General features: G+C 37.0%; 1 protein-coding gene across 9 annotated transcripts in view; it reads left to right on the forward strand.

Annotated features, from left to right (window-relative positions):
• The window catches only part of LRCH3 (leucine rich repeats and calponin homology domain containing 3), a 122,729-nt gene that overhangs the window by 24,634 nt on the left and 72,092 nt on the right, over positions 1–26,003 (forward strand). The gene's annotated exons all lie outside the window — the stretch shown is intronic.

Genomic DNA, 26,003 nt, shown 5'->3' on the forward strand with positions numbered 1-26,003 from the left:
GGGCTGATGGCTCAGAGCCTGGAGCCTGTTTCCGATTCTGTGTCTCCCTCTCTCTCTGCCCCTCCCCCGTTCATGCTCTGTCTCTCTCTGTCCCAAAAATAAATAAAAAAAAAAAACGTTGAAAAAAAAAATTAAGAAAAAAAAAAAAGAGTTTAGAGTTTGATTTTATATTTCATTCTTGTTAAATTTCTTTAATATTTTTCTCACGGCCCAGCTTTGGAGCTATGTACCAAAATTTTGTCAGCCTACATGCATTTTTCAGCATCCCACTCTTCTATGATATGTGAAAAACATAACTGTGGGGAAAAAAAACTATTTTTCCAATTCATTCAGTATACATTATTGCTTTTCCTGAGCAAATGTATGTAAACTGATAAAGCATGATACTGTGGGCCTTCTTAGACTCTAGCATCCTTGATAGCTTTTCCAGTAAGACTTGTTTGTTTGTTTATTAAGTACCCAGCTCCAAACCCTGACTGCTCTGAGACAGGTGCTGGCCCTGGGTGTATCCTTCAGATGGTGGACAGAGGTTGGATGGAAGGGTGGGGAGAAATACAATGCTTCATGGTGTTAGATAAAATGAGACCTTTACTCTGGCAATAGGAATTCACATTTCAAAAAGCTAAATGACCTAAAAGATTTTATGAGAATGCAAAATAGTTGCTTCTTTTTAAAAACTTGGTCATTTAATGGGGCGCCTGGGTGGCGCAGTCGGTTAAGCGTCCGACTTCAGCCAGGTCACGATCTCACGGTCTGTGAGTTCGAGCCCCGCGTCAGGCTCTGGGCTGATGGCTCGGAGCCTGGAGCCTGTTTCCGATTCTGTGTCTCCCTCTCTCTCTGCCCCTCCCCCGTTCATGCTCTGTCTCTGTCTGTCCCAAAAATAAATAAAAACGTTGAAAAAAAAAATTAAAAAAAAAAAAAACTTGGTCATTTAAAAAGAAATTAAAAAAAAAAAACAACAAAACAAAAAAAAACTTGGTCATTTAAAAAATTTTTTTAACATTTATTTATTTTTGAGAGACAGAGACAGAGCAGAACAGGGAAGGGGCAGAGAAAGAGAGGGAGACACAGGCTCCAGGATCTGAGCTGTCAGCACAGAGCCCAGTGTGGGGTTCGAACCCACAAACTGTGAGATCATGACCTGAGCTGAAGTTGGAGGCTCAACCAACTGAGCCACCCAGGTACCCCAAACTTGGCCATTTCCACATTTGTCCAAGAAGACATCCAGGTGACCAACAGACACGTGAAAAGATGCTCCGTGTCACTTATTATCAGGGAAATGCAAATCAAAACTACAGTGAGATATCACCTCACACCTGGCAGAATAGCTAAGATAAAAAACACAAGAAACAGCAAGTGTTGGCAAGGATGTGGAGGGAAAAAAGAACACTTGTACACTGTTGGTGGGAATGCACACTTGTGCAGCCATTGTGGAAGATAGTTTGGAGGTTCCTCAAAAAGTTAAAAATAGAACTGCCCTATTATCCAGTAGTCATACTACTGGGTATTTACCCCCAAAATACAAAAACACTAATTCAAAAGGATACATGCATCCCTGTGTTTATTGCAACATTATTTACAGTAGCCAAATTATGGAAACAGCAGTTTCCATTGATAGATGAATGGATAAAGAAGAGGTGGTATATATATATATACATATATATATGTGTGTATATATATATATATATATATATATACACACACATATATATATGTATATATATATATTTCTGTGTGTATATATATACAGATTATATATAATAGAATATTATTCAGCCATAAAAGAATGAATCAGGGAAATACAAATCAAAACCACACTCAGGTATCACCTCACGCCAGTCAGAGTGGCCAAAATGAACAAATCAGGAGACTCTAGATGCTGGAGAGGATATGGAGAAACGGGAACCCTCTTGCACTGTTGGTGGGAATGCAAATTGGTGCAGCCGCTCTGGAAAGCAGTGTGGAGGTTCCTCAGAAAATTAAAAATAGACCTACCCTATGACCCAGCAATAGCACTGCTAGGAATTTACCCAAGGGATACAGGAGTACTGATGCATAGGGGCACTTGTACCCCAATGTTCATAGCAGCACTCTCAACAATAGCCAAATTATGGAAAGAGCCTAAATGTCCATCAACTGATGAATGGATAAAGAAATTGTGGTTTATATACACAATGGAGTACTACGTGGTAATGAGAAAGAATGAAATATGGCCTTTTGTAGCAACGTGGATGGAACTGGAGAGTGTGATGCTAAGTGAAATAAGCCATACAGAGAAAGACAGATACCATATGGTTTCACTCTTATGTGGATCCTGAGAAACTTAACAGGAACCCATGGGGGAGGGGAAGGAAAAAAAAAAAAAGAGGTTAGAGTGGGAGAAAGCCAAAGCATAAGAGACTGTTAAAAACTGAGAACAAACTGAGGGTTGATGGGGGGTGGAGGGGAGGGGAGGGTGGGTGATGGGTATTGAGGAGCGCACCTTTTGGGATGAGCACTGGGTGTTGTATGGAAACCAATTCGACAATAAATTTCATATATTAAAAAAAAAAAAAAAAGAATGAAATTTTGCCATTTGCAGTGCCCTGGATGGAGCTGGAGAGTATAACACTAAGTGAAATAAGTCAGAGAAAGACAAATACTATATGATTTCATTCATATGTGGAATTTAAGAAACAAAACAAACAAAGTTGGGCAAAAGAGAAACCAGGAAATAGACTCTTAACTGTAGAGAACAAAGTGAGGATTACCAGAGGGGACATGGTGGGTGGGGGATGTGTAAACTGGGTGGGCACTTGTCTTGATGAGCACTGGGTGATGTATGGAGTTGTTGAATCACTATATTGTACACCTGAAACTAATAGAACACTGTATGTTAACTAAACTGGAATTAAAACAAAACAAAACTTGGCCATTTCTAAGAAAATATGTGTTTCTTTTTTTTTTTTTTTTTTTTTGGAGAGAGAAAGAGAGGGGATGCAAGAGGATGCAAGTGAGTGAGGGTCAGAGAGAGAGAAGCCAGGCTCACCTGAAGCAGGGTTGATGTTTTACCTGAAGCGGGGCTCATGCTCACCCACTGTGGGACTTGAACTCACGATTCATGAGATCATGACCTGAGCCAAGGTCAGATGCTTAACGACTGAGCCACCCAGGTGCCCCAATATGTGTTTCCATTTAAATTGCCTTTCATTAATAAGGAAATTATGTAATAGATTGTTTTTGAATTGGTTCTCTTCTTTAAAATGTGCCTGAAGACAACGTCCCCAGAGCACTATTCCAAGCAGGAAAAAAAAAGGGACAGCTGTACCATAATTTAAATGAAATGAAAATATCCAATTCCACAATGAAAATAAAAATCCATTCACCTAAATTTAATTTTGCTGAAAGTACATGTCATTGCTTACATTTTGGAACCTTGTCAGTGAATAGGCACAAAGTTAAGTACTAATTTGGGATCAGGGAAGCTTCTTGGCATAATAAAAAAAAATCGCAGAAAGTTGCTAGATATATCTTGTTTTAAGACGTGGAGAAATCATGATCAACAGAAATATTTACGTAAAATCAGTAACAGTTCTACATATCTGCAAAATAAGTTTGGGTTTTGAAGCAAAATTTGAACATTTAAGTATGAACAATAAGACCAAATTAGTATCCAGTAAGAGCTCAGAAAACTTTGGGTATCATTAATGAACACACACACACACACACACACACACACACACACACACACAAGATTGCCAATGTGATAGTTAAAAACTACATTAGGGGTGCCTGGGTGGCTTGGTTGGCTAAGCGTCCGACTTCGGTTCAGGTCATGCTCTCATGATTCGTGGGTTTGAGCCCCCGTGTGGGGCTCTGTGCTGACAGCTCAGAGCCTAGAGCCTGCTTCAGATTCTCTGTCTGCCCCTCCCCTGCTTGTGCTATGTCTCTGTCTCTGTGTCTCAAAAATAAATAAATGTTAAAAAAAATTTTTAAAAAAAGCTGCATTAGGGCTTCTGTGTTAATTAGTGCTATAGAATTACTAAATTGCAAAATAAAAAGGTTATTTGGGTATCACTTTATCTTAATCCTTTTGTTAATAAAATAATTTGTCATTTTTACCAGTAAGATCCTCAATTTTTTTTTTTTTTTTTTTTTTTTTTACTTTAAGTATAGTTAACATACAATGCTACATTACTTTTTGGTATACAACAGAGTGATTCAGCAAGTCTGTATGTTACGTTGTGTTTACCACTTATCATCTGTCACCATACAGTGCTATTATAATACCACTGACTATATTCTTTGTGCTGTACATTTCATCCCTTTGATTTGTTCATTCCATAACTGGAAGTCTGTATCTCCTACTCCCCTTTACCCATTTTTCACAACCCCCACCTCTCCCTTCTGACAACCATCAGTTTGTTCTCTGTATTTATGGGTCTGTTTCTGCTTTTTGTTTGTTTGCCTGTTTTGTTTTTTAGTTTCCACAAATCATAGGTATTTGTCTTTCTGATTTATTTCACCTAGCATAATACCCTCTAGATCCATTCATGTTGTCACAAATTGCAAGGTTTCATTCTTTTTGATTGCCGAATAATATTCCATTGTGTGTATGTATGTGTGTATATGTACATATATATGTGTGTACACACGTATATATGTATATATTCATACCACATCTTCTTTATCCATTCACCTATCAGTGGATACTTTGGTTGCTTCCGTATCTTGACTATTGTAAATAATGCTGTAATAAACATAGGGGTGTGTATATCTTTTCAAATTAATGTTTTTACTTTCTTTGGGTAAAATACCCAGTAGTGGAATTACTGGGTCATATACTATTTCTATTTTTAATTATTTGAGGAACCTCTGTACTGTTTTTCAGAGTGGCTGCACCAAGTTGCATTACCATCAGTGGTGCACAAGGGTTCCTTTTTCTCCACATCCTTGCCAACACTTGTTGTTTCTTGTGTTTTTTATTTTAGCCATTCTGCCAGGTGTGATGTGATATTTTACCGTCATTTTGATTTGCATTTCCCTGATGATTATTGATGTGAAGCATCTTTTCATCTATCTATTGGCCAAGATCCTCACTTTGATTTCACAATTATACTGTGAAGAAATCACTTAAAGAAAATCAATTAAAATTATAAATAGGCTGGGGCACCTGGATAGCTCAGTTGGTTAACCATCTGACTCTTGATTTCAGCTCAAGTCATAATCTCAGTTTGTGAACTCAAGCCCCACATCGGGCTCTGTGCTGACAGCGCGGAACCTGCTAGGGTTTCTCTGTTTACCTCTCTCTGTCCGCCCCCCCCCCAAATAAATAAACACTTAAAAATGTTTAAAAATTATTAATAGGGTAATGATAATACATTTAGCCAAGACTTAAATTCTGCATACATTTCAGAGAGAGAGTTTTATAAGAATGTTTTAAACAAATGCTTATTTCATGCAGTTAAAATAAATTTAGGCCAATCATTTAAAAACCAGGGCTGGTGGGGGATGGAGCAGGGGGAGAGGAGGGATATATGTTCAAATTAAATACTAAACCAGAATACTAATACCATTATGAAAGAAGTCTGATGTTACAATCTCTAGTACTGGACAGAAATTAATCCTACAACAGTAAATTATAAATTCAAAATTGAAATTATTACACTAATTGTCAAAAATTTTTGCATAAAGGTCTGAAGTGAGAGTTAAATATTTTGATTTTATGGTATTTGTTGAGGATATTACATACCCAATGAGAAACTTCTGTGAGGTTAAGTGTAAATATTGGACTTGGAAGTAGGTTTAAACATTTCATTAGAGATATAAAAAAAAAAACCCATGCACCTATAAATATTACCAGTTTAGGGGCGCCTGGGTGGCTCAGTCGGTTAAGCAGCCGACTTCGGCTCAGGTCATGATCTCATGGTCCGTGAGTTCGAGCCCCGCATTGGGCTCTGTGCTGACAGCTCATAGCCTGGAGCCTCTTTCAGATTCTGTGTCTCCCTCTCTCTGACCCTCCCCTGTTCATGCTCTGTCTCTCCCTGTCTCAAAAATAAATAAAACGTTAAAAAGTTTAATAAAAAAATAAATATTACCAGTTTATTGGAAATTGTTCCCTTTCTTACCTGTACTACTAACAAGATACTGGTATCAGTATTTTAAATGAAAATATACCATAAACAGAGCAAAGGACACAGACTCTGTAGGTTAGAAATATTTTGGCTTATGGGGTGCCTGGGTGGCTCAGTTGATTAAGCATTGGACTTCAGCTCAAGTTGTGATTTTATGGTTGTGAGTTTGAGCCCTTCATTGGGCTCTGCACTGTCAGTGCAGATTCTCTCTCCCTCCCTCTCTGTCTGAAATTCTCTCTCTCTCCCTCTTTCTCTGCCCCTCACCCCCCTCTCAAAATAAGCTGGAAAGAAAGAAAGGAAGGGAGGGAGGGAGGGAGGGAGGGAGGGAGGGAGGAAGGAAGGAAGGAAGGAAGGAAGGAAGGAAGGAAGGAAGGAAGGAAGATTTTGGCTTACCGTAAAAAAACAATAACGACAGCAACAGTAACAAGTCTTTTTCTAATGCAGACATGCAACCACAAACAAATTTCTCAAGTAATCGAGACACTTGGTCAATCTGTGTAACCAGAAACTATGTATTAGTATTTAAGTCCTTAGGTTTATGTATTTTACTTTTTCAGATTTACACATGCAAGTCATGTATTAATATTAATATTTACAGATATCTTTAAATGGGAAGACAAGTTGCCTCTATTTTTCCAATTGTATCTTACTATGTTAAAAAGATGTGACAGTGGCTTCATTTAATCTGATGATCTTAATTTCAACAAATACCTATTAACAACAAATTAAGCTTCATTGCAAAGAAATTCTTTGTAATATCATGACCAGATTTTCTAATCCTAGTGAAGGCCACAGTGACGTAGCCCAGACTTGTTGCCATTAAAATTTGTTGTGATGGGGGGGGGGGGGGCACGTGGCGGGTGCTGGGTGGCTCAGGTGGTTAAGCATATGACTCTTGATCTCAGCTCAGGTCTTGATCTCAGGGTCGTGAGTTCAAGCCTTGTTCTGGGCATGAAGCCTACTTTTAAAAAGTGGGGGGATGGGGCATATTTTGGTATGTCTGTAAATGCTGCTTTGTGAAAATAAAACAAGGAATATAAACTGTGATAGTTATATTCATAGCTTTCATAGAAAAATATATATTCCCTGAACTAGTCATATCAAGTGGTTGTCATTCAGTGTGAATTTCAATATTAAAAGTGAAGTAAGGGGCGCCTGGGTGGCTCAGTCAGTTAAGCGTCTGACTTGTGCTCAGGTCATGATCTCACAGTTCATCAGTTCCAGCCCTGCATCAGGCCCTGTGCTGACAGCTCAGAGCCTAAAGCCTGCTTCAGAGTCTGTGTCTCCTCTCTCTGCCCCTCTCCAACTTGTACTCTCTCAGAAATAAAAAATAAACATTAAAAAAATTATTAAAAAGGTAAAGAAAGATATTATGGATTTTTTCTAATTCCCTGTTTCCAACACTGCTTCAGAACTTGATTATAAGCATCTCCATCATTGAATCCCTGGGTCCTTCCAGGTTAATTTGTTTTTGACTTTTTGGAGTTATGAATTACAGGGATTGGATCTTGTTAAATTATTTGCTTCACTCAAAAGTCAAATAGGCCCAGTGGCACCTCCTCTTGGAATGTGCCTCCCTCTCTTTTTTCCCCTCTTACCTCAGAAATGGCACCATAGTCATGGTGGTCTGAATTTTAAACTCTAATGCAGAACACTTAAAACTAGCATCAGGTTGAGATTTAAAAAAATTTTTAGTCCTTGAAGTTTTTGCTACCTTCTCTGTACACTTCCCATTCTTTTTTTTCTCTAAGGAATTGACAGATTTCTTCATGGCCCTTGCTTTCTGAAAAGAAATGATAATCTTAGGAAAGGGCATTTGCCTTTCCTTTGTGCCTCTCCAACTACTGGACAGTGGTCAAAATCCTGACACTACTCATCCTCCTCTGACATCACGCCAGTAGGAAGGTGGAGGGTGCCTCTTTACTGCTGGGTAGGGGTGGCAGTCCAGGTTCCCCATGTGGTCTCCATTGACTCCACATGGTGGGGTGGGGGCACATGACCTTCTGGCAGACATGAAAGTCCCGGCTCCCTACCTGGCCTTTGACACTACACCAGTGGGGACTAGGGAGGAGCCACAGAAATGCTGGGTTACATAGTCCTGCAAGGGTGGAAATTCAAAGTTTAGGCTCCCCACTCAGCCTTTTTTGGCATGGGTGGGCATGAGGCCACAATTTTTCTGGGGTGTTTGGCTGGACTAGAGCAGTTATTGTCTGAGTTGCCCCTTTTGTGGTCCTTTGGCTAGAGAGAGCAGGCTTTTTGTTGGGCCTTTCTTCTTCTTCTTCTTTTTTGTTTTTTTGGTGGGGGGGGAGGGTTTCTGCCCATGGGCATTTCTGGTTTGCCAACTTGGATAATTGAGGCAAAAAGAAAACCCAGGAAACTGATCACTTTGTTGCTTCCTGGGTCCTAAAGTCCCTAGTTGTCTTCTTTTAACTCTTTAGAGTCTTGTGTTTGTTTTATTTTTTTTTATTTTATTTATTTTTTCTAAGTTTATTTATTTTGAGAAAGAGATAGAGCATGAGCAGGGGAGGGACAGAGAGAGGGAGAGAGAGAATCCCAAGCAGGTTCCAAGCTATCATTGCAGGGCCTGAATTGGAGCTTGATCCCACGAACCGGGACATCATGACCTGAGCCAAGACCAAGAGTTGGATGCTTAACCGACCGAGCTACCTGGAGCCTCCAGTGAACCCAGCGCCCGCACCGCTGGAGCCTCCAGTGAACCCAGTGCCCGCACCACTGGAGCCGCGCCATTGATTTAGATACAATGGCCAGGGTTTTTACTTGTACTTGGTAGGAGGAATAGGGAAAAATGCATGTTCCATCTTCCTGGAAGCAGAGATGTGCTTGGCATTTAAAATGGTGTAGGGGCGCCTGGGTGGCGCAGTCGGTTAAGCGTCCGACTTCAGCCAGGTCACGATCTCGCGGTCCGTGAGTTCGAGCCCCGCGTCAGGCTCTGGGCTGATGGCTCAGAGCCTGGAGCCTGTTTCCGATTCTGTGTCTCCCTCTCTCTGCCCCTCCCCCGTTCATGCTCTGTCTCTCTCTGTCCCAAAAATAAATAAAAAAACGTTGAAAAAAAAAAATAAAATGGTGTATATTTACTACCTTTAACAAAAAATTAAAACAATTTAAAAAAGAAAACACACATGGAGCACCCTGGTGGCTCAGTCAGTTAAGCGTCTGACTTTGGCTCAGGTCATGATCTCAGTTCTTGGTCCATGCTGATAGCCTGGAGCCTGCTTTGGCTTCTGTGTCTCCCTCTCTCTCTGCCCCTCCCCTGCTCACACTCTGTCTCTCTCTCTTTCAAAAATAAATAAACGTTTTTTAAAATTAAAAAGAAAACACACAAGTTACATACAAATAATGTGGCTTTAGAATGAAAAACTTTAGAAAATGTTCTCATTTCTGGCCTCCCTGGATTACATAATTTTACTAAATAGCTAAAATAAAATTATTTTTATTGCATTGTTTCTCAACAGAATTTTCAGGGGAATGACATAGTAGTTGAAAACTTAAAGGAAATACTTAAGTATAGGGTGTTTTTTAAATGTGGCAAATTTAAAGAGAAAGTTTCAAAAGTGTAGCAAACTTTTATCAGGCATCACAGTATGTTCGATTAATGGGCAACTGTTAATGGTCTCTCTCCTCTGTATTTATTAGCCTGTGGGAAGCACCATGAACAGTGTCATTGTGGTTTGTTCAACAGTTATCAAATCATATTTAAAATTAATAGTTTTACATGATTCTTTAAGGATTTGATCTTTTTATTTCATCTTGAATGTGTGTTATAGAAATTTTTTATAGTTTATATTTACCATTTCCTTATATGTTAAAGGATATTATTATTCTTATAATATCCTGTTAAAGTTGACATTGCTCAGCATTAAAAAAATCTTTTCAGAGAGTATTTGTCATAATCTCAGTCACTTTTAACATTCATAACAGTGACTGTTCTCATAGAAAGTGATAGTACTGTATATGTGGGTATTGCATAATGGGCTTTATCTGGTAAGGATGATGTCATTGCGTGGGATGGCCCGAAGGAATTATTAGAAGAACATAGGACTTTTGACTGCTAACATTTCTTAATAAATGCCGTACTGTTGAAAACATTATTTTGCATTTGGACCAGAATGAGCCTAGGTTTTCCTGGCTTAGCTCTAGAGATTTAAAGAAATAAATTCTACTGTCATAATTACATAGCTGAATAGAATGAAATATTGCACATTTTTCTCTCTGGGAAAGAGAAATGGAATTAGGAAAGAAAGAAGTTAATAAACAACTGACATTCTTTGTTACACAGTTGTGAGACTAACCTTTGAGACTTGATGTTCAAGAATACTTGGAATTTTTGTTTCTGTCATTTTTGTATTATTTAGTTTATTGCTGAGGTATAAGATATGGTTATTAGAAAAGTTCATAATTTTATGGAGAGATTTTTAAGGTACATATTGAAGCAGATTAATTGATTTTCTACCTTTTTAAGTTTACTTATTTATTTTGAGAGAGAAAGAGCGAGTGGGGAAGGGGCAGAGAGAGAGAGAGAGAGAGAGAGAGAGAGAGAATCCCAAGCAGACTCAGCACTGTCAGACCAGAGAGCCTGATGTAGGGCTTCAACCCACGAACCATGAGATCATGACCTGAGCCAAAGTTGGATGCTTAACTGACTGACCACCTAGGCGCCCCTTGATTTTCTACTTTGAGTGCTACACATTTGATTTGTTTTCATTGTGGTAAGATATGCATAACATAAAATTTATTACCATTTAAACTATTTTTAAAAGATACAGTTATGTATATTCACATTGTTTTGCAACCACAATAGCTACCTCCAGAATGGTTTAATATTCCCAAACTGAAACTGTGTCTATTAAATAGTAACTGTTACCTCCCTGGTAACCACCCTACTTTTCTGTGAATTTGTCTATTCTCAATACCTCAGCTACCTCATATAAGTGGAATCGTACAGTATTTGTCCTTTTGTGTCTAGCCTGTTTCACTTAACATATATTTTCCAGGTTCATTTACATTGTAGCATCTATCCGAATTTCATTCTTTTTAAAGAGTGAATATTATTCTGTCGTATGCATTTACTGCATTTTATTTATCCATTCATCTGTTAATGGACGTTTGGGTTGTTTCTACCTTTTGTCTGTTGTGAATAATGCTGACACAAATATTGGTGTGCCAATACCTATTCGAGTCCCTGCTTTCAATTCTTTGGGATTTATATACTCAGAAATGTAATTGCTAGATATTTTTTTTAAGATTTTATTTTTTTAACTAATCTCTACACCCATTGTGGGGCTTGAAATCACAACCCCAAGATCAAGAGTTGCATGCTCTTCTGACTGAGCCCAGCCAGGCATTCCTGTAATTGCTAGATAATTTTATGTTTAATTTTTTGAAGAACCACCATACTATTTTCTATAGCAGTTGTACCATTTTACATTCTTACCAGCAAGAACGAAGGTTCCAGTTAATCGTTATCAGTGTTTGTTATGTTCTGGCTATTAAAAAAACAAATAGCCTTCCTAATTGATGTGAAGTAGTTGATGTGAAGTGATGTTGACTGTCTTTTCATGTGCTTATTGGCCATTTGTATATCTTTTATTCAAGTCCTTTGCTCAAGTTTTTGATTGGGTTGCTTTTTTTGTTGAGTTTTGGGAATTTTTTTTTGTAATGTATCCTGGATAATAATCTGTTATCAAAGTACCCATTTTATTTTTAAATCATGTTGCAGAGGGTTGGTGTTGATGGTGGGTGTAATCTGACCTGGTCTTTAGGTATGTCTCCTATATTTACTAAGGATCCTTTGTTATGAATCCCTTCATGGAGCCCACATTTGGAAAATTAATTACCTACCAAATAATAATAATCAGAGATTATGTTTGAGATGGCTCTTGAGGGAGGGATAGGAATTACCAGATTATGGAGACTGAGAAGAGCCTCAAGTTCTGTCATATTTCCTTAGAGAGGGTCCCTAGGGTTAAGAATCACTGGTACATATGACTCTGAAAAGCAAGGAGTAGGGAGAGCCAGCTCCTATGAATGAGAGAGAGAAATTAAGAACATTGTGAACTAAGCAAGCACTCTAAAAAATGTCTTCCTGTTTGTGTGTGTGTGTGTATGTGTGTACTACTAAGTAGTACACAGTGGCCATAGCATCTATTTTTCAAATGAGAAATTTGGGAAAGATATTCCTTGGTCCCTTTTCCCTGTGTGCTCTAGGTAACCTGTTCATGCATAAGAGCTAGAATCACTTGGAAGAATTCTATATAGAACTGAATACATTCAAGGTCATCTCTCGTGGTATGGAAACCTTAAGTTTACATTCAAGATATTTGTATTAATTGGTTCAACTGAATTTAGCTTGTTTTTGGTTGTGATTCAGATAGGTGGTTCCTTTTAACAGATATGCCACCATATTATTCTTCTGATAATTTATGGGAAAATAGGGAGAAGAACAGAGGGGCAGAAGAGAGAGCGACTTATACCTGGTAGGTCAAAGGAAGTGATTCCAGGCAGCTTAGTATAGAAGTCAGACACTGGTCTAAAAATAAGATTGAGTCCGGTTGCTCCAGGAAGTGTCTGTCAAAATGGCAATTGTAACAGTTTGACTACATCTTCTGAAAGGAGTAAAACTGATCTGTCTTCTCAGAGGAGAGAAAGAATTTATTGAACTAAACATTTGAAATACTATTTAGATGTTTATAATTTGTTTTCTTTTAAGAGATTTAAGTTATTTAAGTTTTTAACAAGTTTTTATGTTATAAAGAGTTAGGGATTTTTCTTTTTTCTTTTTGCTACCTTATCAGAAATGAGCAATAAATACTATGTCAGCAAAATAATTACATTCTTTTTTCTGAACCTTGTGACTTTCACAATCTCAAACTTCCTCATGAGAAATGGGAACTATTACTCTTCTTAGGTCTTTGGGCTCCAAGTTTGTCCCCTGAAAGTAGGAATGAACTACTACTCATTCATAAAATCATAAAGTTACTGAACAGATAATGAGAAAGATAGACTTAGGAAAAAATGCCTCTTAGCATGCTTCTTACCTACAAAAAAAAAAAAAGCAAAATAATTGAAAGCATCTCACTGAAAATGCTAGAGCGAGAGATTCTGAAATGTTCTAGAGATTAAGATGGTAATAAATGGTAGAACTAGGACTAAAATCTGGCTGTTATCTGTCTCATTTAAGATAATACTGTTTCTCTAGATTGTATTGTTTCTGGGTACGGTTTTGAAGACTCTTTCATTGACAGGGTATGTGATAAACAGTATTTCAATTCAAGATGAAAGGAAATGCAGTTGATCCTTAAACAACATGAGGGTTAGGGGAACTGACCCCCAGCACCGTTGAAAATCCATGTCTAACTTTTTTTTTCCATGTATAACTTTTGACTCCCATCTCCATCAGATTTAACTATTAAGCCTCTATTGTTGACTGGAAGCCTTATCAGTAATATAAAATGTTATGTGTTACATACTGTATTCTTATAATAAAGTAATCTAGATTAAAGAAAATGTTAAGAAAATCATAAGAGAAAATACATTTACAGCACCATACTGTAAAAAATGTCTGCACATAAGTGGACCCACACAGCTCAAACCCATGTTGTCCAAGGGTCAACTATATTATAAGACTTAAATCACAGTTGAGAATGGTCTTTCAAGACTAAATAATTGAGTTTGTTTTTCAAATATTATGTGAAACTGGAATCCATTCTAGGCAGAAATTTGTGGGGGTTTTTCCTGTGTGAACAAAAAGGATCTTCTGAGTTGGCTAATGTTGTTTTCTCTGCATTGTTTGAAAAGGAAAAATGTGCAATATATTTGAATCATATCTACAAATAAGGAAAGAGAGAAAAATTAGAAAATTGCAGGAATAAGGGGTTGTGGGAGGGGGGATGGGCTAAATGGGTAAGGGGCATTAAGGAATCTACTCCTGAAATCGTTGCACTATATGCTAACTAACTTGGATGTAAATTTAAAAAATATGTTAAAAATAAAAAAAAAGAAAATTGCAGGAATATACATGTGTATGTGTGTTGCAAATATATGCACATCCTTTCTCATTAAGATTAAATAATATTTGTTGATCTTTGTTGTCATATATTACTTAACTTTAATAGGTTTTACTACAAATAGTCACGTGTATTTATGATGCTTTGAACCCATTAGGTACCCTTTCTTCCTGTCACAGCAGACTCTAATTGTTCTGCTAGAGCAGAACTAGGATGCCCTTTTCTTTAGCCTTCAATGGCATTTTTTTTCACTGCCCTCCAAGCATCACTAACAAGTTCTGGGAGGCCCGCCCCTTGGAGCCACTGCCTGATGCCACATTTTAAACCAATTCTAGATCTTTCAAGTTTTTGTTAGAGCAGCACTTAAGTTCCAGGTACTAGTTTCTGTTTTGCTTGTTTATTGCTGTGTAACAGACCACTACAAATCTTAGTGGCTTACAAAACAAAACAAAACAAAAACAGCAATCATTTATTCTGAAACTTTCCTAGGGGTTGGTGGCTTTCCCTTCTGTCTCCAAATCTAACTTGCCACAGAAATTTCTGTTACACCAGAAGGATAAATAGTTGCCCCAGAACTGGAACATGGAACGTTGCAAGGTAAACCCGGAACATCTTGTTTTGCTAGAATGTGAGGAAATGCTCAAGTAATTGAAGATGGCATATCAAAAGAGAATATACAAGTTCTCATAATCAAAGCTGGGTCATAATAGATTTTCATTATAATCTGTGAGCCCTTGTAGCAAATAGGACTGTAAATCAATGCGCATATAATTTTTATTCATAGGAAGGGGAATATCACATGTAAGAATATTTTGTTTTTGAGAATGGAACAAAGGTCCAATGTTACTATTTTATATACGTAAAGCACTCTTTTACAGTTGTAACCTACCTCAACTTTTTAAAAATTATCTGTAGTTTGATACACATAATAGTTTTTTCCCTCAGTAGTTGGATTTGATTCATTATGTAAGTACTTAACTTGTTTATAAGTAAATTATTTTCAATCCAGGTTATATAATACTTCTTAAAACAAAAATTGTAAAGGTAAAATTGTGATTTGGGCTTTTTTTTGCTATTAATTATGTTGTAATCTTTTTTTTTTTAATTTTTTTTTTCAACATTTATTTATTTTTGGGACAGAGAGAGACAGAGCATGAACGGGGGAGGGGCAGAGAGAGAGGGAGACACAGAATCGGAAACAGGCTCCAGGCTCTGAGCCATCAGCCCAGAGCCCGACGCGGGGCTCGAACTCACGGACCACGAGATCGTGACCTGGCTGAAGTCGGACGCTTAACCGACTGCGCCACCCAGGCGCCCCAATTATGTTGTAATCTTACTATAACTGAAGTTCTGTAGATGGGGAGGACAGGATTCCTACCCATTTCTAAGTCAACAATTTTTGTTTTATCCATTATTTGCTTGTTTTTTGAATGAATATTTTATTGAGCACCCTACTATGTGCGATGGCACCACTAAGCGCCAAGTGTACAGAGTTGAACCAAATAGACATAGTCCCTCTCCTTATAACATAGAAGCTCATTAAATATTTGCTGTGTGAATCTAGAGTGATTATTCTTATATACCCCCTCCATTAATATTGAGGATGCTTTTTACTATTTTTTTTAGGCTTTTTCTTTAATGTATTATTTTAAAACTTACAGTATCCCTGAGGTGAATTTGACATTGAGGGTAAGATTTTTATAAATATGGGAAATAATTAGGCATTTTATTGTAAATGATATGCCTTGAACAGCTTTCTTTCTTTCTTTCTTTCTTTCTTTCTTTCTTTCTTTCTTTCTTTCTTTTAATTTTTTAATGTTTATTTGTTTTTGAGAGAGAGAGAGGGAGACACAGAATCCAAAGCAGGCTCCAGGCCTGAGCTGTCAGCACAGAGCCTGACATGGGGCTCAAACTCACAGACTGGGAGATCTTGACCTGAGCCAAAGTCAGACACTTAACCAATTGAGCCACCCAGGCACTCTGCCTTAGAACATTTTTCACTTGAAACATTTATTTTAGTTAATTGAAACTTCCGTGATTTATCCCTTACGCCAAACATTTTCTTATATTTTTATCAGGCCAAAATAGGCTTTTTATGCTTTGCTCAACTGAATAATACATCCAAGGGCTGTGCCAAACAGTGGTATAGTTGTTGGCCCATGTTACAAGTGTTAGAAGAAAAGATAATGGCTGGTGAAAGACCAAGGCTGCATTCAGGATATGATACATAGAAGTAACTTAATAGCTTAATTGCAACATTGTTTATTATCCAGTTTGGGACTTTTCACAATACTTGGCAAATATCAGTTGAGTTTGCAGTCTTGAAAATAACCTAGGATTGACTATGGAGACAAGAGATGGAAGCTTAGGAGGCTTGTGTGACAATAACTGTGTATGTGTGAAATCAAAAGCTTACTCTAGTGACGCAAAGATACACTAACCTTTGTGCTTATTTAACCTCACTGAAAGATAAGGAAATTGTTTTAAACATTTTAATGTAAATCATTAAACAAATGTTTTCTTTTAAACAAAACTTTTCTTTTAAAAGTAGGGTATATTAAATGCAACATTACTTCTTTTTGGTGACCAAAGGTAATAAATCATTGTATTGTACTCTGTTACATTTTCTTGCCTACTACAATTCCATGTAATTTGGGGAGTTTGGTTATTTGTTTTTATTGTGTTGCTCTCAACCCAAGGAAGCTGGATTTATGTATGCCTTTTTGTGTTTTATAGTATATGAAGTAATTTTCCATGCACTGTTTTATTTGATTCTTAGATTAATTTTAAGAGGCAGTGACAAACGTGATAAACAGAAACGGATGGATTTAAGACACATTTGGATCAAGAAACTGATAGTGTTTGTTGATAGGATTAGATTGGGAAAAAGAAAAAGTATGATTCCAGAATTCTGACTTAGGCAGCTGGATAGACAAAAGCATTTCCATCATGAAATAGAAAATAATTGGAAAAGCAATATATTTGCAGATATTAGCATTTCTTTGGCATTATTGTATAAAGATAGTTCTCAAAGCTAAGAAATCTTTTTTCCCTCTACAGAAAAACATGAGGTAATTTTGAAGCATTTGGTTTATATACAGACTCAGGACACTGCCTATAAATGAGATTTTCCTACATTAGTCACTAAGTCAAATGTGGTTAAATTTTGTATTCATATTTTGCTAGTTTCATCTTTAATGATTAATCAAGGACTACATGTCAGAAATAACATGACCCTTTTAAAAATCCAGATACATTGGGTAATTATGTTAAATATAGTGTCTTTCAGTTAAAAGGTAAAGATTGTCAGGCAATAAAAAGAAAGCAAAATCTGTGTGCTGTTTATAAGAAACATATTCAAAAATTTTTAAGTTTTGGGGCGCCTGGGTGGCGCAGTCGGTTAAGCGTCCGACTTCAGCCAGGTCACGATCTCGCGGTCCGTGAGTTCGAGCCCCGCGTCAGGCTCTGGGCTGATGGCTCGGAGCCTGGAGCCTGTTTCCGATTCTGTGTCTCCCTCTCTCTCTGCCCCTCCCCCGTTCATGCTCTGTCTCTCTCTGTCCCCAAAATAAATAAAAAACGTTGAAAAAAAAATTAAAAAAAAATTTTAAGTTTATTTATTTTGAGAGAGAGAAGAGAATGAGTGGGGGAGGGGCAGAAAGAGAGGGACAGAGAAAGAATCCCAAGCAGGCTCTGTACTGATGTGGGATTTGATCTCATGAACCGTGAGATCATGACCTGAGCCAAAACCAAGAGCCAGACCAGCTTAACCAACTGAGCCACCCCAAATGCCCCAAGAAACATATTCAAAACATAATGATCCATAAGGGTTGAAATTAAAGAATAGGAAAAAGATACTCTGTTGGGGTGCCTGGGTAGCTCAGTCAGTTAAATGCCCGGCTCTTGATTTCAGCTCAGGTCATGATGTCAGGGTCGTGGGATCAAGCCCCATGTCAGGCTCCACTCTGGGTCTGGAGCCTGCTTGGTATTCTCTCTCTCCCTCTCTCTCTGCCCCTACCCTGCTCACTCTCTCTCTCAAAATAAGTAATTTTTTTTTAAAGAAAAAGATATTCTATGGATATATTAACTATTAGTTTTCCATGGTATATAACAAATCATCACAAACTTAGCAGCTTCAGGAACTTAATGGTTACTTTGGATCAGGAGTCCAGGCACAGCATAGCTAGATCTGCAGCAGGGCTTCAATCAAGGTGTTGATTAGGGCTGAGTTCTCATCTGGAGGCTTGACTGGGGAAGGACCTGCTTCCAGGCTCCTTCAGACTATTGGCAGAATTTGTTTCCTTTCATTGGTAGAATTCATGCTCGCTTGCCTCTTCAAAGCTGGCAACAGAGAGAGACAGATATACCCACAGGAAAGACATCATCACCTTTGCACTATTCTGTGAATTAAAGGCAAGTCTAACCAATGAAGTGTAGTTGATTTTTTTTAAGATTATTTTTTAAAGCATGGTTAAAATTTTTTAATGTTTATTTTTGAGAGAGAGAGAGAGAGAGAGACAGAGAGACAGAGTGTGAGCAGGAGACGGCAGAGAGGGAGACAGAATCTGAAGCAGGCTCCAGGCTCTGAGCTATCAGCACAGAACCCTACGTGGGGCTCAACTCGTGAACTATGATATCATGACCTGAGCTGAAGTCAGATGCTTAACCAACTGAGCCACCCAGGCACCCCAGAAAGATTTTTTTTTATCTTTATATATTTTTTGAGAGAGAGACAGAGCATGAGTAGGGGAGGGGCAGAGAGAGAGGGAGACACAGAACCTGAAGTAGGCTCCAGGCTGAGCTGTCAGCGCAAAGCTTGACAGGTGGCTTGAACTCACAAACCATGAAATCATGACCTGAGGTGAAGTCAGATGCTTAACCAACTGAGCCACCCAGGTGCCCCAGTACAGTTGATTTTTAACAATATGGGTTTGAATTGCATAGATCCACTTACACAGATTTTTTTTTTAATGTATTTACTTATCTTTGAAAGAGTGAGAGTGAGCACTAGTGGAGGAGGGGCAGAGAGAAAAACAGAGAGAGAGAGAGAGAGAGAGAGAATTTCAATCAGGCTCTGTGCTGTTAGAGAGAGGGAGAGAGAGAGAGAGAGAGAGAGAGAGAGAGAATTTCAGTCAGGCTCTGCGCTGTTAGTACCTGTCATGTGAGGCTTTAATTCACAAACCATGAGATCATGACCCGAGCCGAAATCAACAGATGCTTAACTGACTGAGCCATCTACGTGCCCCCTACAGATTTTTTTTATAGTATGATACTATAAGTGTATTTTCCTTATGATTTTCCTAACATTTTCTTTTCTCTAACTTACTTTATTGCAAGAATACAATATATAATACAACATAAACATTTGTGTTAATTGACTATACTACAGGTAAGGCTTCTGGTCAACAGTAGGCTGTTAGCAGTTAAATTTTGAGGGAGTCAAAAGTTATACCTGGTTTTCAACCCTGGGTGGGGGGGGTGCTTGGTGTTCCTAACCCCCACACCGTGCAAGGGTCAACTGTGTATTGGTTACTTATGAAGCCCCACCCACACTCAAGTGGATGGAGTATTATACAAGGGCATAAACAATGGGAGTCACGTTAAAGGCAGTCCACCAAACCAACCAAATGAAAGATTTCAAAGCAAAGAACGGTACTAGGAATAAAAGAGGTAACTTAACAGTTATAAAAATTTGATTTACCAGAAAGATTTGATAATTTAAAACTTTGTAGGAACCTAATAGCAAAACCCCTAAATATATCAAGAAAAGTTTAAAGAATTACAGAGAAATAGACAAGATACCAGTAGTAACTGAAGACTCTAATATGCCCCTCTCAGCGGTTGATACGAGCACTGACCAAAAAAAGTAAAGATGAGCCTTGAACACTGCAACCAAACAAATAGGACCTAATAGATATAAGTAGAACATTATGTCCAATGTAGAATACACATTATTTTCAGACTCACATAGAATATTTATAAAAATGGACCATATGCTGATCCATAGAGAAAATGCAAAGAAATAGCAAAGGATTGAAATAACATAATAACTTACCATAATGAAGTTGTTAGAAATCAATAAAAAGATCATTAGAGTATCCTTACAGGTTTAGAAATTAAGGAATACATTTCTAACAGAATGAGACAAAGAAGAAATCATAATGGAAATTATAGAAAATATTTTCTAATCTAATATCCTAATAAAATATATATTCTCATGAGATTCAGCTAAAGCAGCACTTGAAGGGAATTTTATATATAGGTTTAAATGTATATATTTGAAAATAACTATCTAAAAATTAATAGGCTAAGCATCCATCTCAATAAATTAAGAAAAGAATAGCACAACCCCTACTCCAAATAACAAAGTGATAAAGATAGAAATATTTTATCAATACAGAAATTATACAATGAATAGGGTTAACAAAGCCAAAGTTGATACTTTGAAAACACTAATGATGTTTTCAAATCATTGGTGAGATTGATCAAGAAAGAAGGTACAAAATCCAAAGTCAGAAAGGAAAATAGAAGACATTCCTGCAGATGCTATAAACATTAAAAAAAAGAAAAAAGGCTATTATAAATAACTTTTTGCTAATGAAATAGAAAATTCTGATGAAAATAGGAAACTCTTAGGTTCTAATAACTTAAAACTGATTCAAGAAGATTTATAAAACCTAAATAGTCCTGGAAGTATAAAGACATTCAGTCAGTTGTGAAAAGTCTTAGGACTTTTTTTTTTTTTTTTAACGTTTATTTATTTTTGAGACAGAGAGAGATAGAGCATGAACGGGGGAGGGGCAGAGAGAGAGGGAGACACAGAATCTGAAGCAGGCTCCAGGCTCCGAGCCATCAGCCCAGAGCCTGATTGGGGGGCTCAAACTCACGGACCACGAGGTTGTGACCTGAGCCGAAGTCGGATGCTTAACCGACTGAGCCACCCAGGCCGCCCCTCTTTTAAGACTTTTAAGGAAAACTGTAGGGCCTTTCTTTTAAGGAAAACTGTAGGGCCATATAGTTCTATGAATAAATTCTAACAAGCTTCTTAAAAGGAAATAATTTGAGGGGTGCCTGACCTGCTTAGTTGGTAGAGTGTGCCGACTCTTGTATCTTGAGGTCATGAGTTTGAGATTTTTTTAAGAGATTACTTAAAAAAAAAAAAAAAAGGAAAAAGAAAAAGAATTTGAAACCTATGTAAACGCTTTTAGTCAATAAAAAGGAGGGAATATTCCCAAACTAAATTTTATGAGACCAGACAACCTGGATATCAAACCTTGACAAAGTTAGTATGAGAGGGCGCCTTGGTGGCTCAGCTGGTTAAGCATCTGACTTTGGCTCAGGTCATGATCTTGTAGTGCATGGATTCGAGCCCCACATCACGCTGGCTGCAGTTTGCTTTGCCTCCTCCATCTCCCCTCTCTCTGCCCCTCCCCCATGCATGCACACTTTCCCTCTCTCTCGAAAATGAACATTAAATTAAAAACTTAGTATGAGAAAATAAATGCTCCAGAGTATTATTATGATATTTATGATTATATATGCAAAAATCTTAAACCAAATATTAATGAACTGAGTCCAGTTAATAAAGAGGATAAAACACCTTTATTATAAATTAATAAATATTATTAAATTAATAAAAAGGACAAAATAAAAAAGACTAAATTGAGTTTATCTCTGCAATGCAAGAATTAATGTTCAAAAGCCAATCTAATTTCACATTAATGGAATAAAATTTTAATGAGAAGGACAGAAATCAGGTCTACCCTAATGGAATAAAAGAACAGTGAAATAAAGGAGTAAAATTAATTCCATATTAATAGAAGAAAAGGTAAAAATCCTATGATCATCTCAATAGATGAAGGAAAAGAGATTGATGAAAATTCAACATTTGTTACGTATAAAAACTCTTAGTAAGCTAGGAATAGAAAGGAATTTCCTTAATCTGATAAGGGATATCTACTGAAAATCTTTGAAATTAGGAGCAAGACAAAATACCTTCTATTACCACTTTTATTCAACATTATACTGGAGGGCCTAGTCAGCATTGTAAGGGAATTCAGTAAGGAAGTTAGTAAATAAATAAATATCAGAAAGGCAAAAGCAAGCTTTTGGTATTCATAGAACCATGTAATTACAGATCTAGAACTATCCAAAAGAATCTACAAGGAAATTACATCAACTAAAAGAAATGTTTACCAAGAATGCCAGATACATAATCAATATATAAAAATCAATTTTATTAGTAACTAATGGTTAGAAAACAAAGTTTTAAAAATATATATCATTTATAAAATAATAAGAACCTGGGAATCAAGCAAGTAAACAATGTATAAAACCTTTCTGAGAAAAATCACAAAACTTCAATGACAAATTAAAGAAGGCTTTAATTAATTAGTGGAGATGTTCGTGGATTGAAGATGTTCATGGATGTTATTTCTTCCCAAATTGATGTTGGATTTGGTGCAATCTCAGTAAAAATTTCAACACGTGCTTTCATGAAATTAAACAAGCCCATTCTAAAATTTATAAGGAGATGCAAAAGACCTAGAAAGCCAAGACATACTTGAAGAACTGCAAAGTGGTAGGAATACCTTAGCAGTTTAGGAATAGGTCACTCTGCTAGATGTCAAGAATTATTGTAAAGCTATAATAAGATTGAATAATAGTGACATAAAGATGGACAAGTTGTGCAGTGGATTAGAGAGCCTGCAGACAAACCCTCAGACACAAGATCTATGACAAAGGTGTTACTGGCAAATAATGAGATGGAAGATGGTCTTTTCAGTAACCGTCACTGGGATAAATGGGCATCCCTGTAGCAAGAATTAAAATTGGCCTCCAACCTCACATCATACTAGAAAATAAATTCCTAGTAGATTAAATGTGATGGTCAAACTCTAAAACTTTTAGAAGAAAATACCTTTTTAAACTTGGAGTAGGGCAGGTTTTCTTTTAAAACTGTAAAAACCACCAACCATAAAGGAAAAGATTAATAAAAAATTATACTCTGTTAAAGACCATCATCAAAGATACCACAAAGACCATGAAACTTCAAACCACAGAGTGGGGTAAGTTATTTGCAACACATAAATTGATACCAGATTCATACTCAGAATTTATAAAGATCTCCAACAAACCAAAAGACTTTACAAGAAAAGATATCTAGATGACCAAAAACATATGAAAAGCTGTTGTACCTCGTTAATAATCAAGGAAATGAAAATTTAAATCACAATGAAATGCCACTGTGTGAAAATCCTTAAAACATAATAAACATTAAAACATCTCAGAACAACAAGGATTGGCAAGGATGTGAAGCCACAAGAACTCTTTCACACTGCTGGTAAATGTGTAAATTGGTACAACAGTTTGGAAAACAGTTTGTCATTCTCTTGTGAAGTTGAAGATCCATATATCTTATTACACAGCACTTCACTCCTAGATATTTATCTAGATCAGTATGTAATTGAAATGTTCATCAGTAGTAGAATAAATAAATAAATTGTGGCATGTTCATATAGTAGAAAGCTATGAAGGACAGTGAAATGAAGGATACAATTTACGAGAGTGATTCCTGATGTGGGGCCATGAGCAAATGGTCAAGAAAGAATTCTTGAGACATTCTCAGTGCAAAAAGGTGCTTTTATTATAGTGTGAGGACAGGGCCCATGGGCAGAAAGAGCTACACTTTTGCTATATAAACCTGGTGGTTATATGCTTAGTGTTCAAGGGTCAGGGAGTATGCAGGGAGTATTAGATAATAAATATCTTCTTTGAATTTCTACTTATAAAAGTACTTTTGCAAGATTTCTCTGGTGCTTATCGTTCAGCTCAATATTAACTATCTGTGAGATGTACAGACAGTCATGAGATCCTTTAAGAATATAGCAACGAGCAGTATTTGATTCTTATCAAAACTGTGCAGGCTGTAGGTCAGCCTTCTTGGCTAAGGGTGATCATTTTCCTGCTTTTATCCTCATCAAATCTCAAATGTTGAATGAAGGTCACACACAAAAAAAATACACATACAGTATGCTTCTCCTTTTAAAAAGTTCATAGTTATGGTAGGCAGAATTATGGCCCCCTAAAAATGTTTACATCCTAACCTATGAATATGTTAGGTTACATGGCAAAGGGGAATTAAGGCGCTAATCAGCAGTCATTAAAATAAGATTATCCTGGATTATTGGGGGAGCAAGGAGAGATGCGCAGGATCCTTAACATGTTATGGGATCCTTAAAAGCGGAAGGAGACCCAGAGAGGGCAGCATCAGGCCTCTACCTGACATCGCTGGCTTGAAGATGGAGGAATGGAACTATCAGCCAAGGAATGTGGATCGTCTCTAGAAGCTGGAAGAGAGAAGGAAATAGATTCTCCCCTAAAAGCTCCAGAAGGAATGCAACCCTGCCAATACATCTTGGTTTTAGTCCACCATTGAGACTTATTTCAGACTTCTGACTTCCAGAAACATACAATAATGAACTTGTGTTGTTTTAAGCCCCTGAATTTGTTACAGCAACAGTAGGAAACTAATACTAAAAATGATGAAGGGTTAAAATTGTCAAGGAAATGATTATCACTAAAATCAGTAGATTGGTTTCTCTTTTGGAGGGGGAAAGGGTTATGATTGGGAAGAGCTCCACTGGGGCTTCTAGGGTACCGACAGTATCTTATTTATTGGAAAATATGTATGTTTTATGCTGTCTTCTGCATGTATGAAGCTTAACATCATTGCTTTTATAACCAGAAAGAGTTTTAAGAATAATACATATCCATAGTTTTTTTAAACTGAACGTTTTTTATTTTTTATTATTGATGTTTATTTGTTTTTGTGTGTGAGAGAGAGAGACAGAGCGTGAGCAGGAGAGAGGCAGAGAGGGAGACACAGAATCCAAAGCAGGCTTTAGGCTCCGAGCTGTCAGCACAGAGCCTGACATGGGGTTCGAACTCACGAACTATGAGATCATGACCTGAGCCGAAGTCAGACACTTGACCTGAGCCACCCAGGTGCCCCCTGAAGGTTGTTTTTTGAAGTCATTTTAAAACACATTTCTTTGACTATAAAATTATTTCTTTCTTGAGAGAGTATGACAAAAAATATTTTTATAAACCATTAGTACTTTGCAATATTTTCCATAATATGATCAATGACCTAAACGACTGTTTCATGAATTTACTCAGTTAACATAAGGAAGAAGCTACTTATCTTCCCAAATTGAAATAAAAATACAGTTTAAGTGGAAGACCTTATAAGAATCCTTAATTCAAGGGCTCCTAGGTGGCTCAGTTGGTGGGCTGAGCAGGCGGCTGGGTAGATTTAAATTTGCTAAATATTAAAAAAATTATTGAGATGCATCTAAGCCTAGTGTATATCTTGCTGTTATTTTTTTCCCCTCCCTAGTTTGGGGACAAAAAAAAAAAAAGAAGTGGTTTGTTTCATTTTCCTGGATTTTAAGTAATTTAACTCTGTAATACACATATTAGGCAAACTGACTTTCAGTAGTCCCTGCTTTGTTGCCTGGAATTGTCATTTTAGAGGGTTAAATTTAAATAAGGTTAAATTTAAATAAAATTTAAATGAGATTAATTTCTTTCATTTCTTCGACTTCTTTTAAAAGTTTATTTATTTAACTAATTTCTACACCCAACATGGGGCTTGAACTCATGACCCCAAGATCAAGAGCCACATGCTCTTCCCACTGAGTCAGCCAGGTGCCTCTCTTTTCTTCAACTTTTAGAATTATACTAATAAAATTTAAACAGGAATTGATAAAAAATAATTCTTGTTGTATTTAGTAAGAAAGAGGTTGTTTACGGTGTGATTCTGTAGGAAATTTTTAGTCTTAAATTAACCGAGTCTTTGACTTTC

Source organism: Lynx canadensis, chromosome C2, assembly GCF_007474595.2.
Source record: "Lynx canadensis isolate LIC74 chromosome C2, mLynCan4.pri.v2, whole genome shotgun sequence".
Classification (NCBI taxonomy): Eukaryota; Metazoa; Chordata; class Mammalia; order Carnivora; family Felidae; genus Lynx; species Lynx canadensis.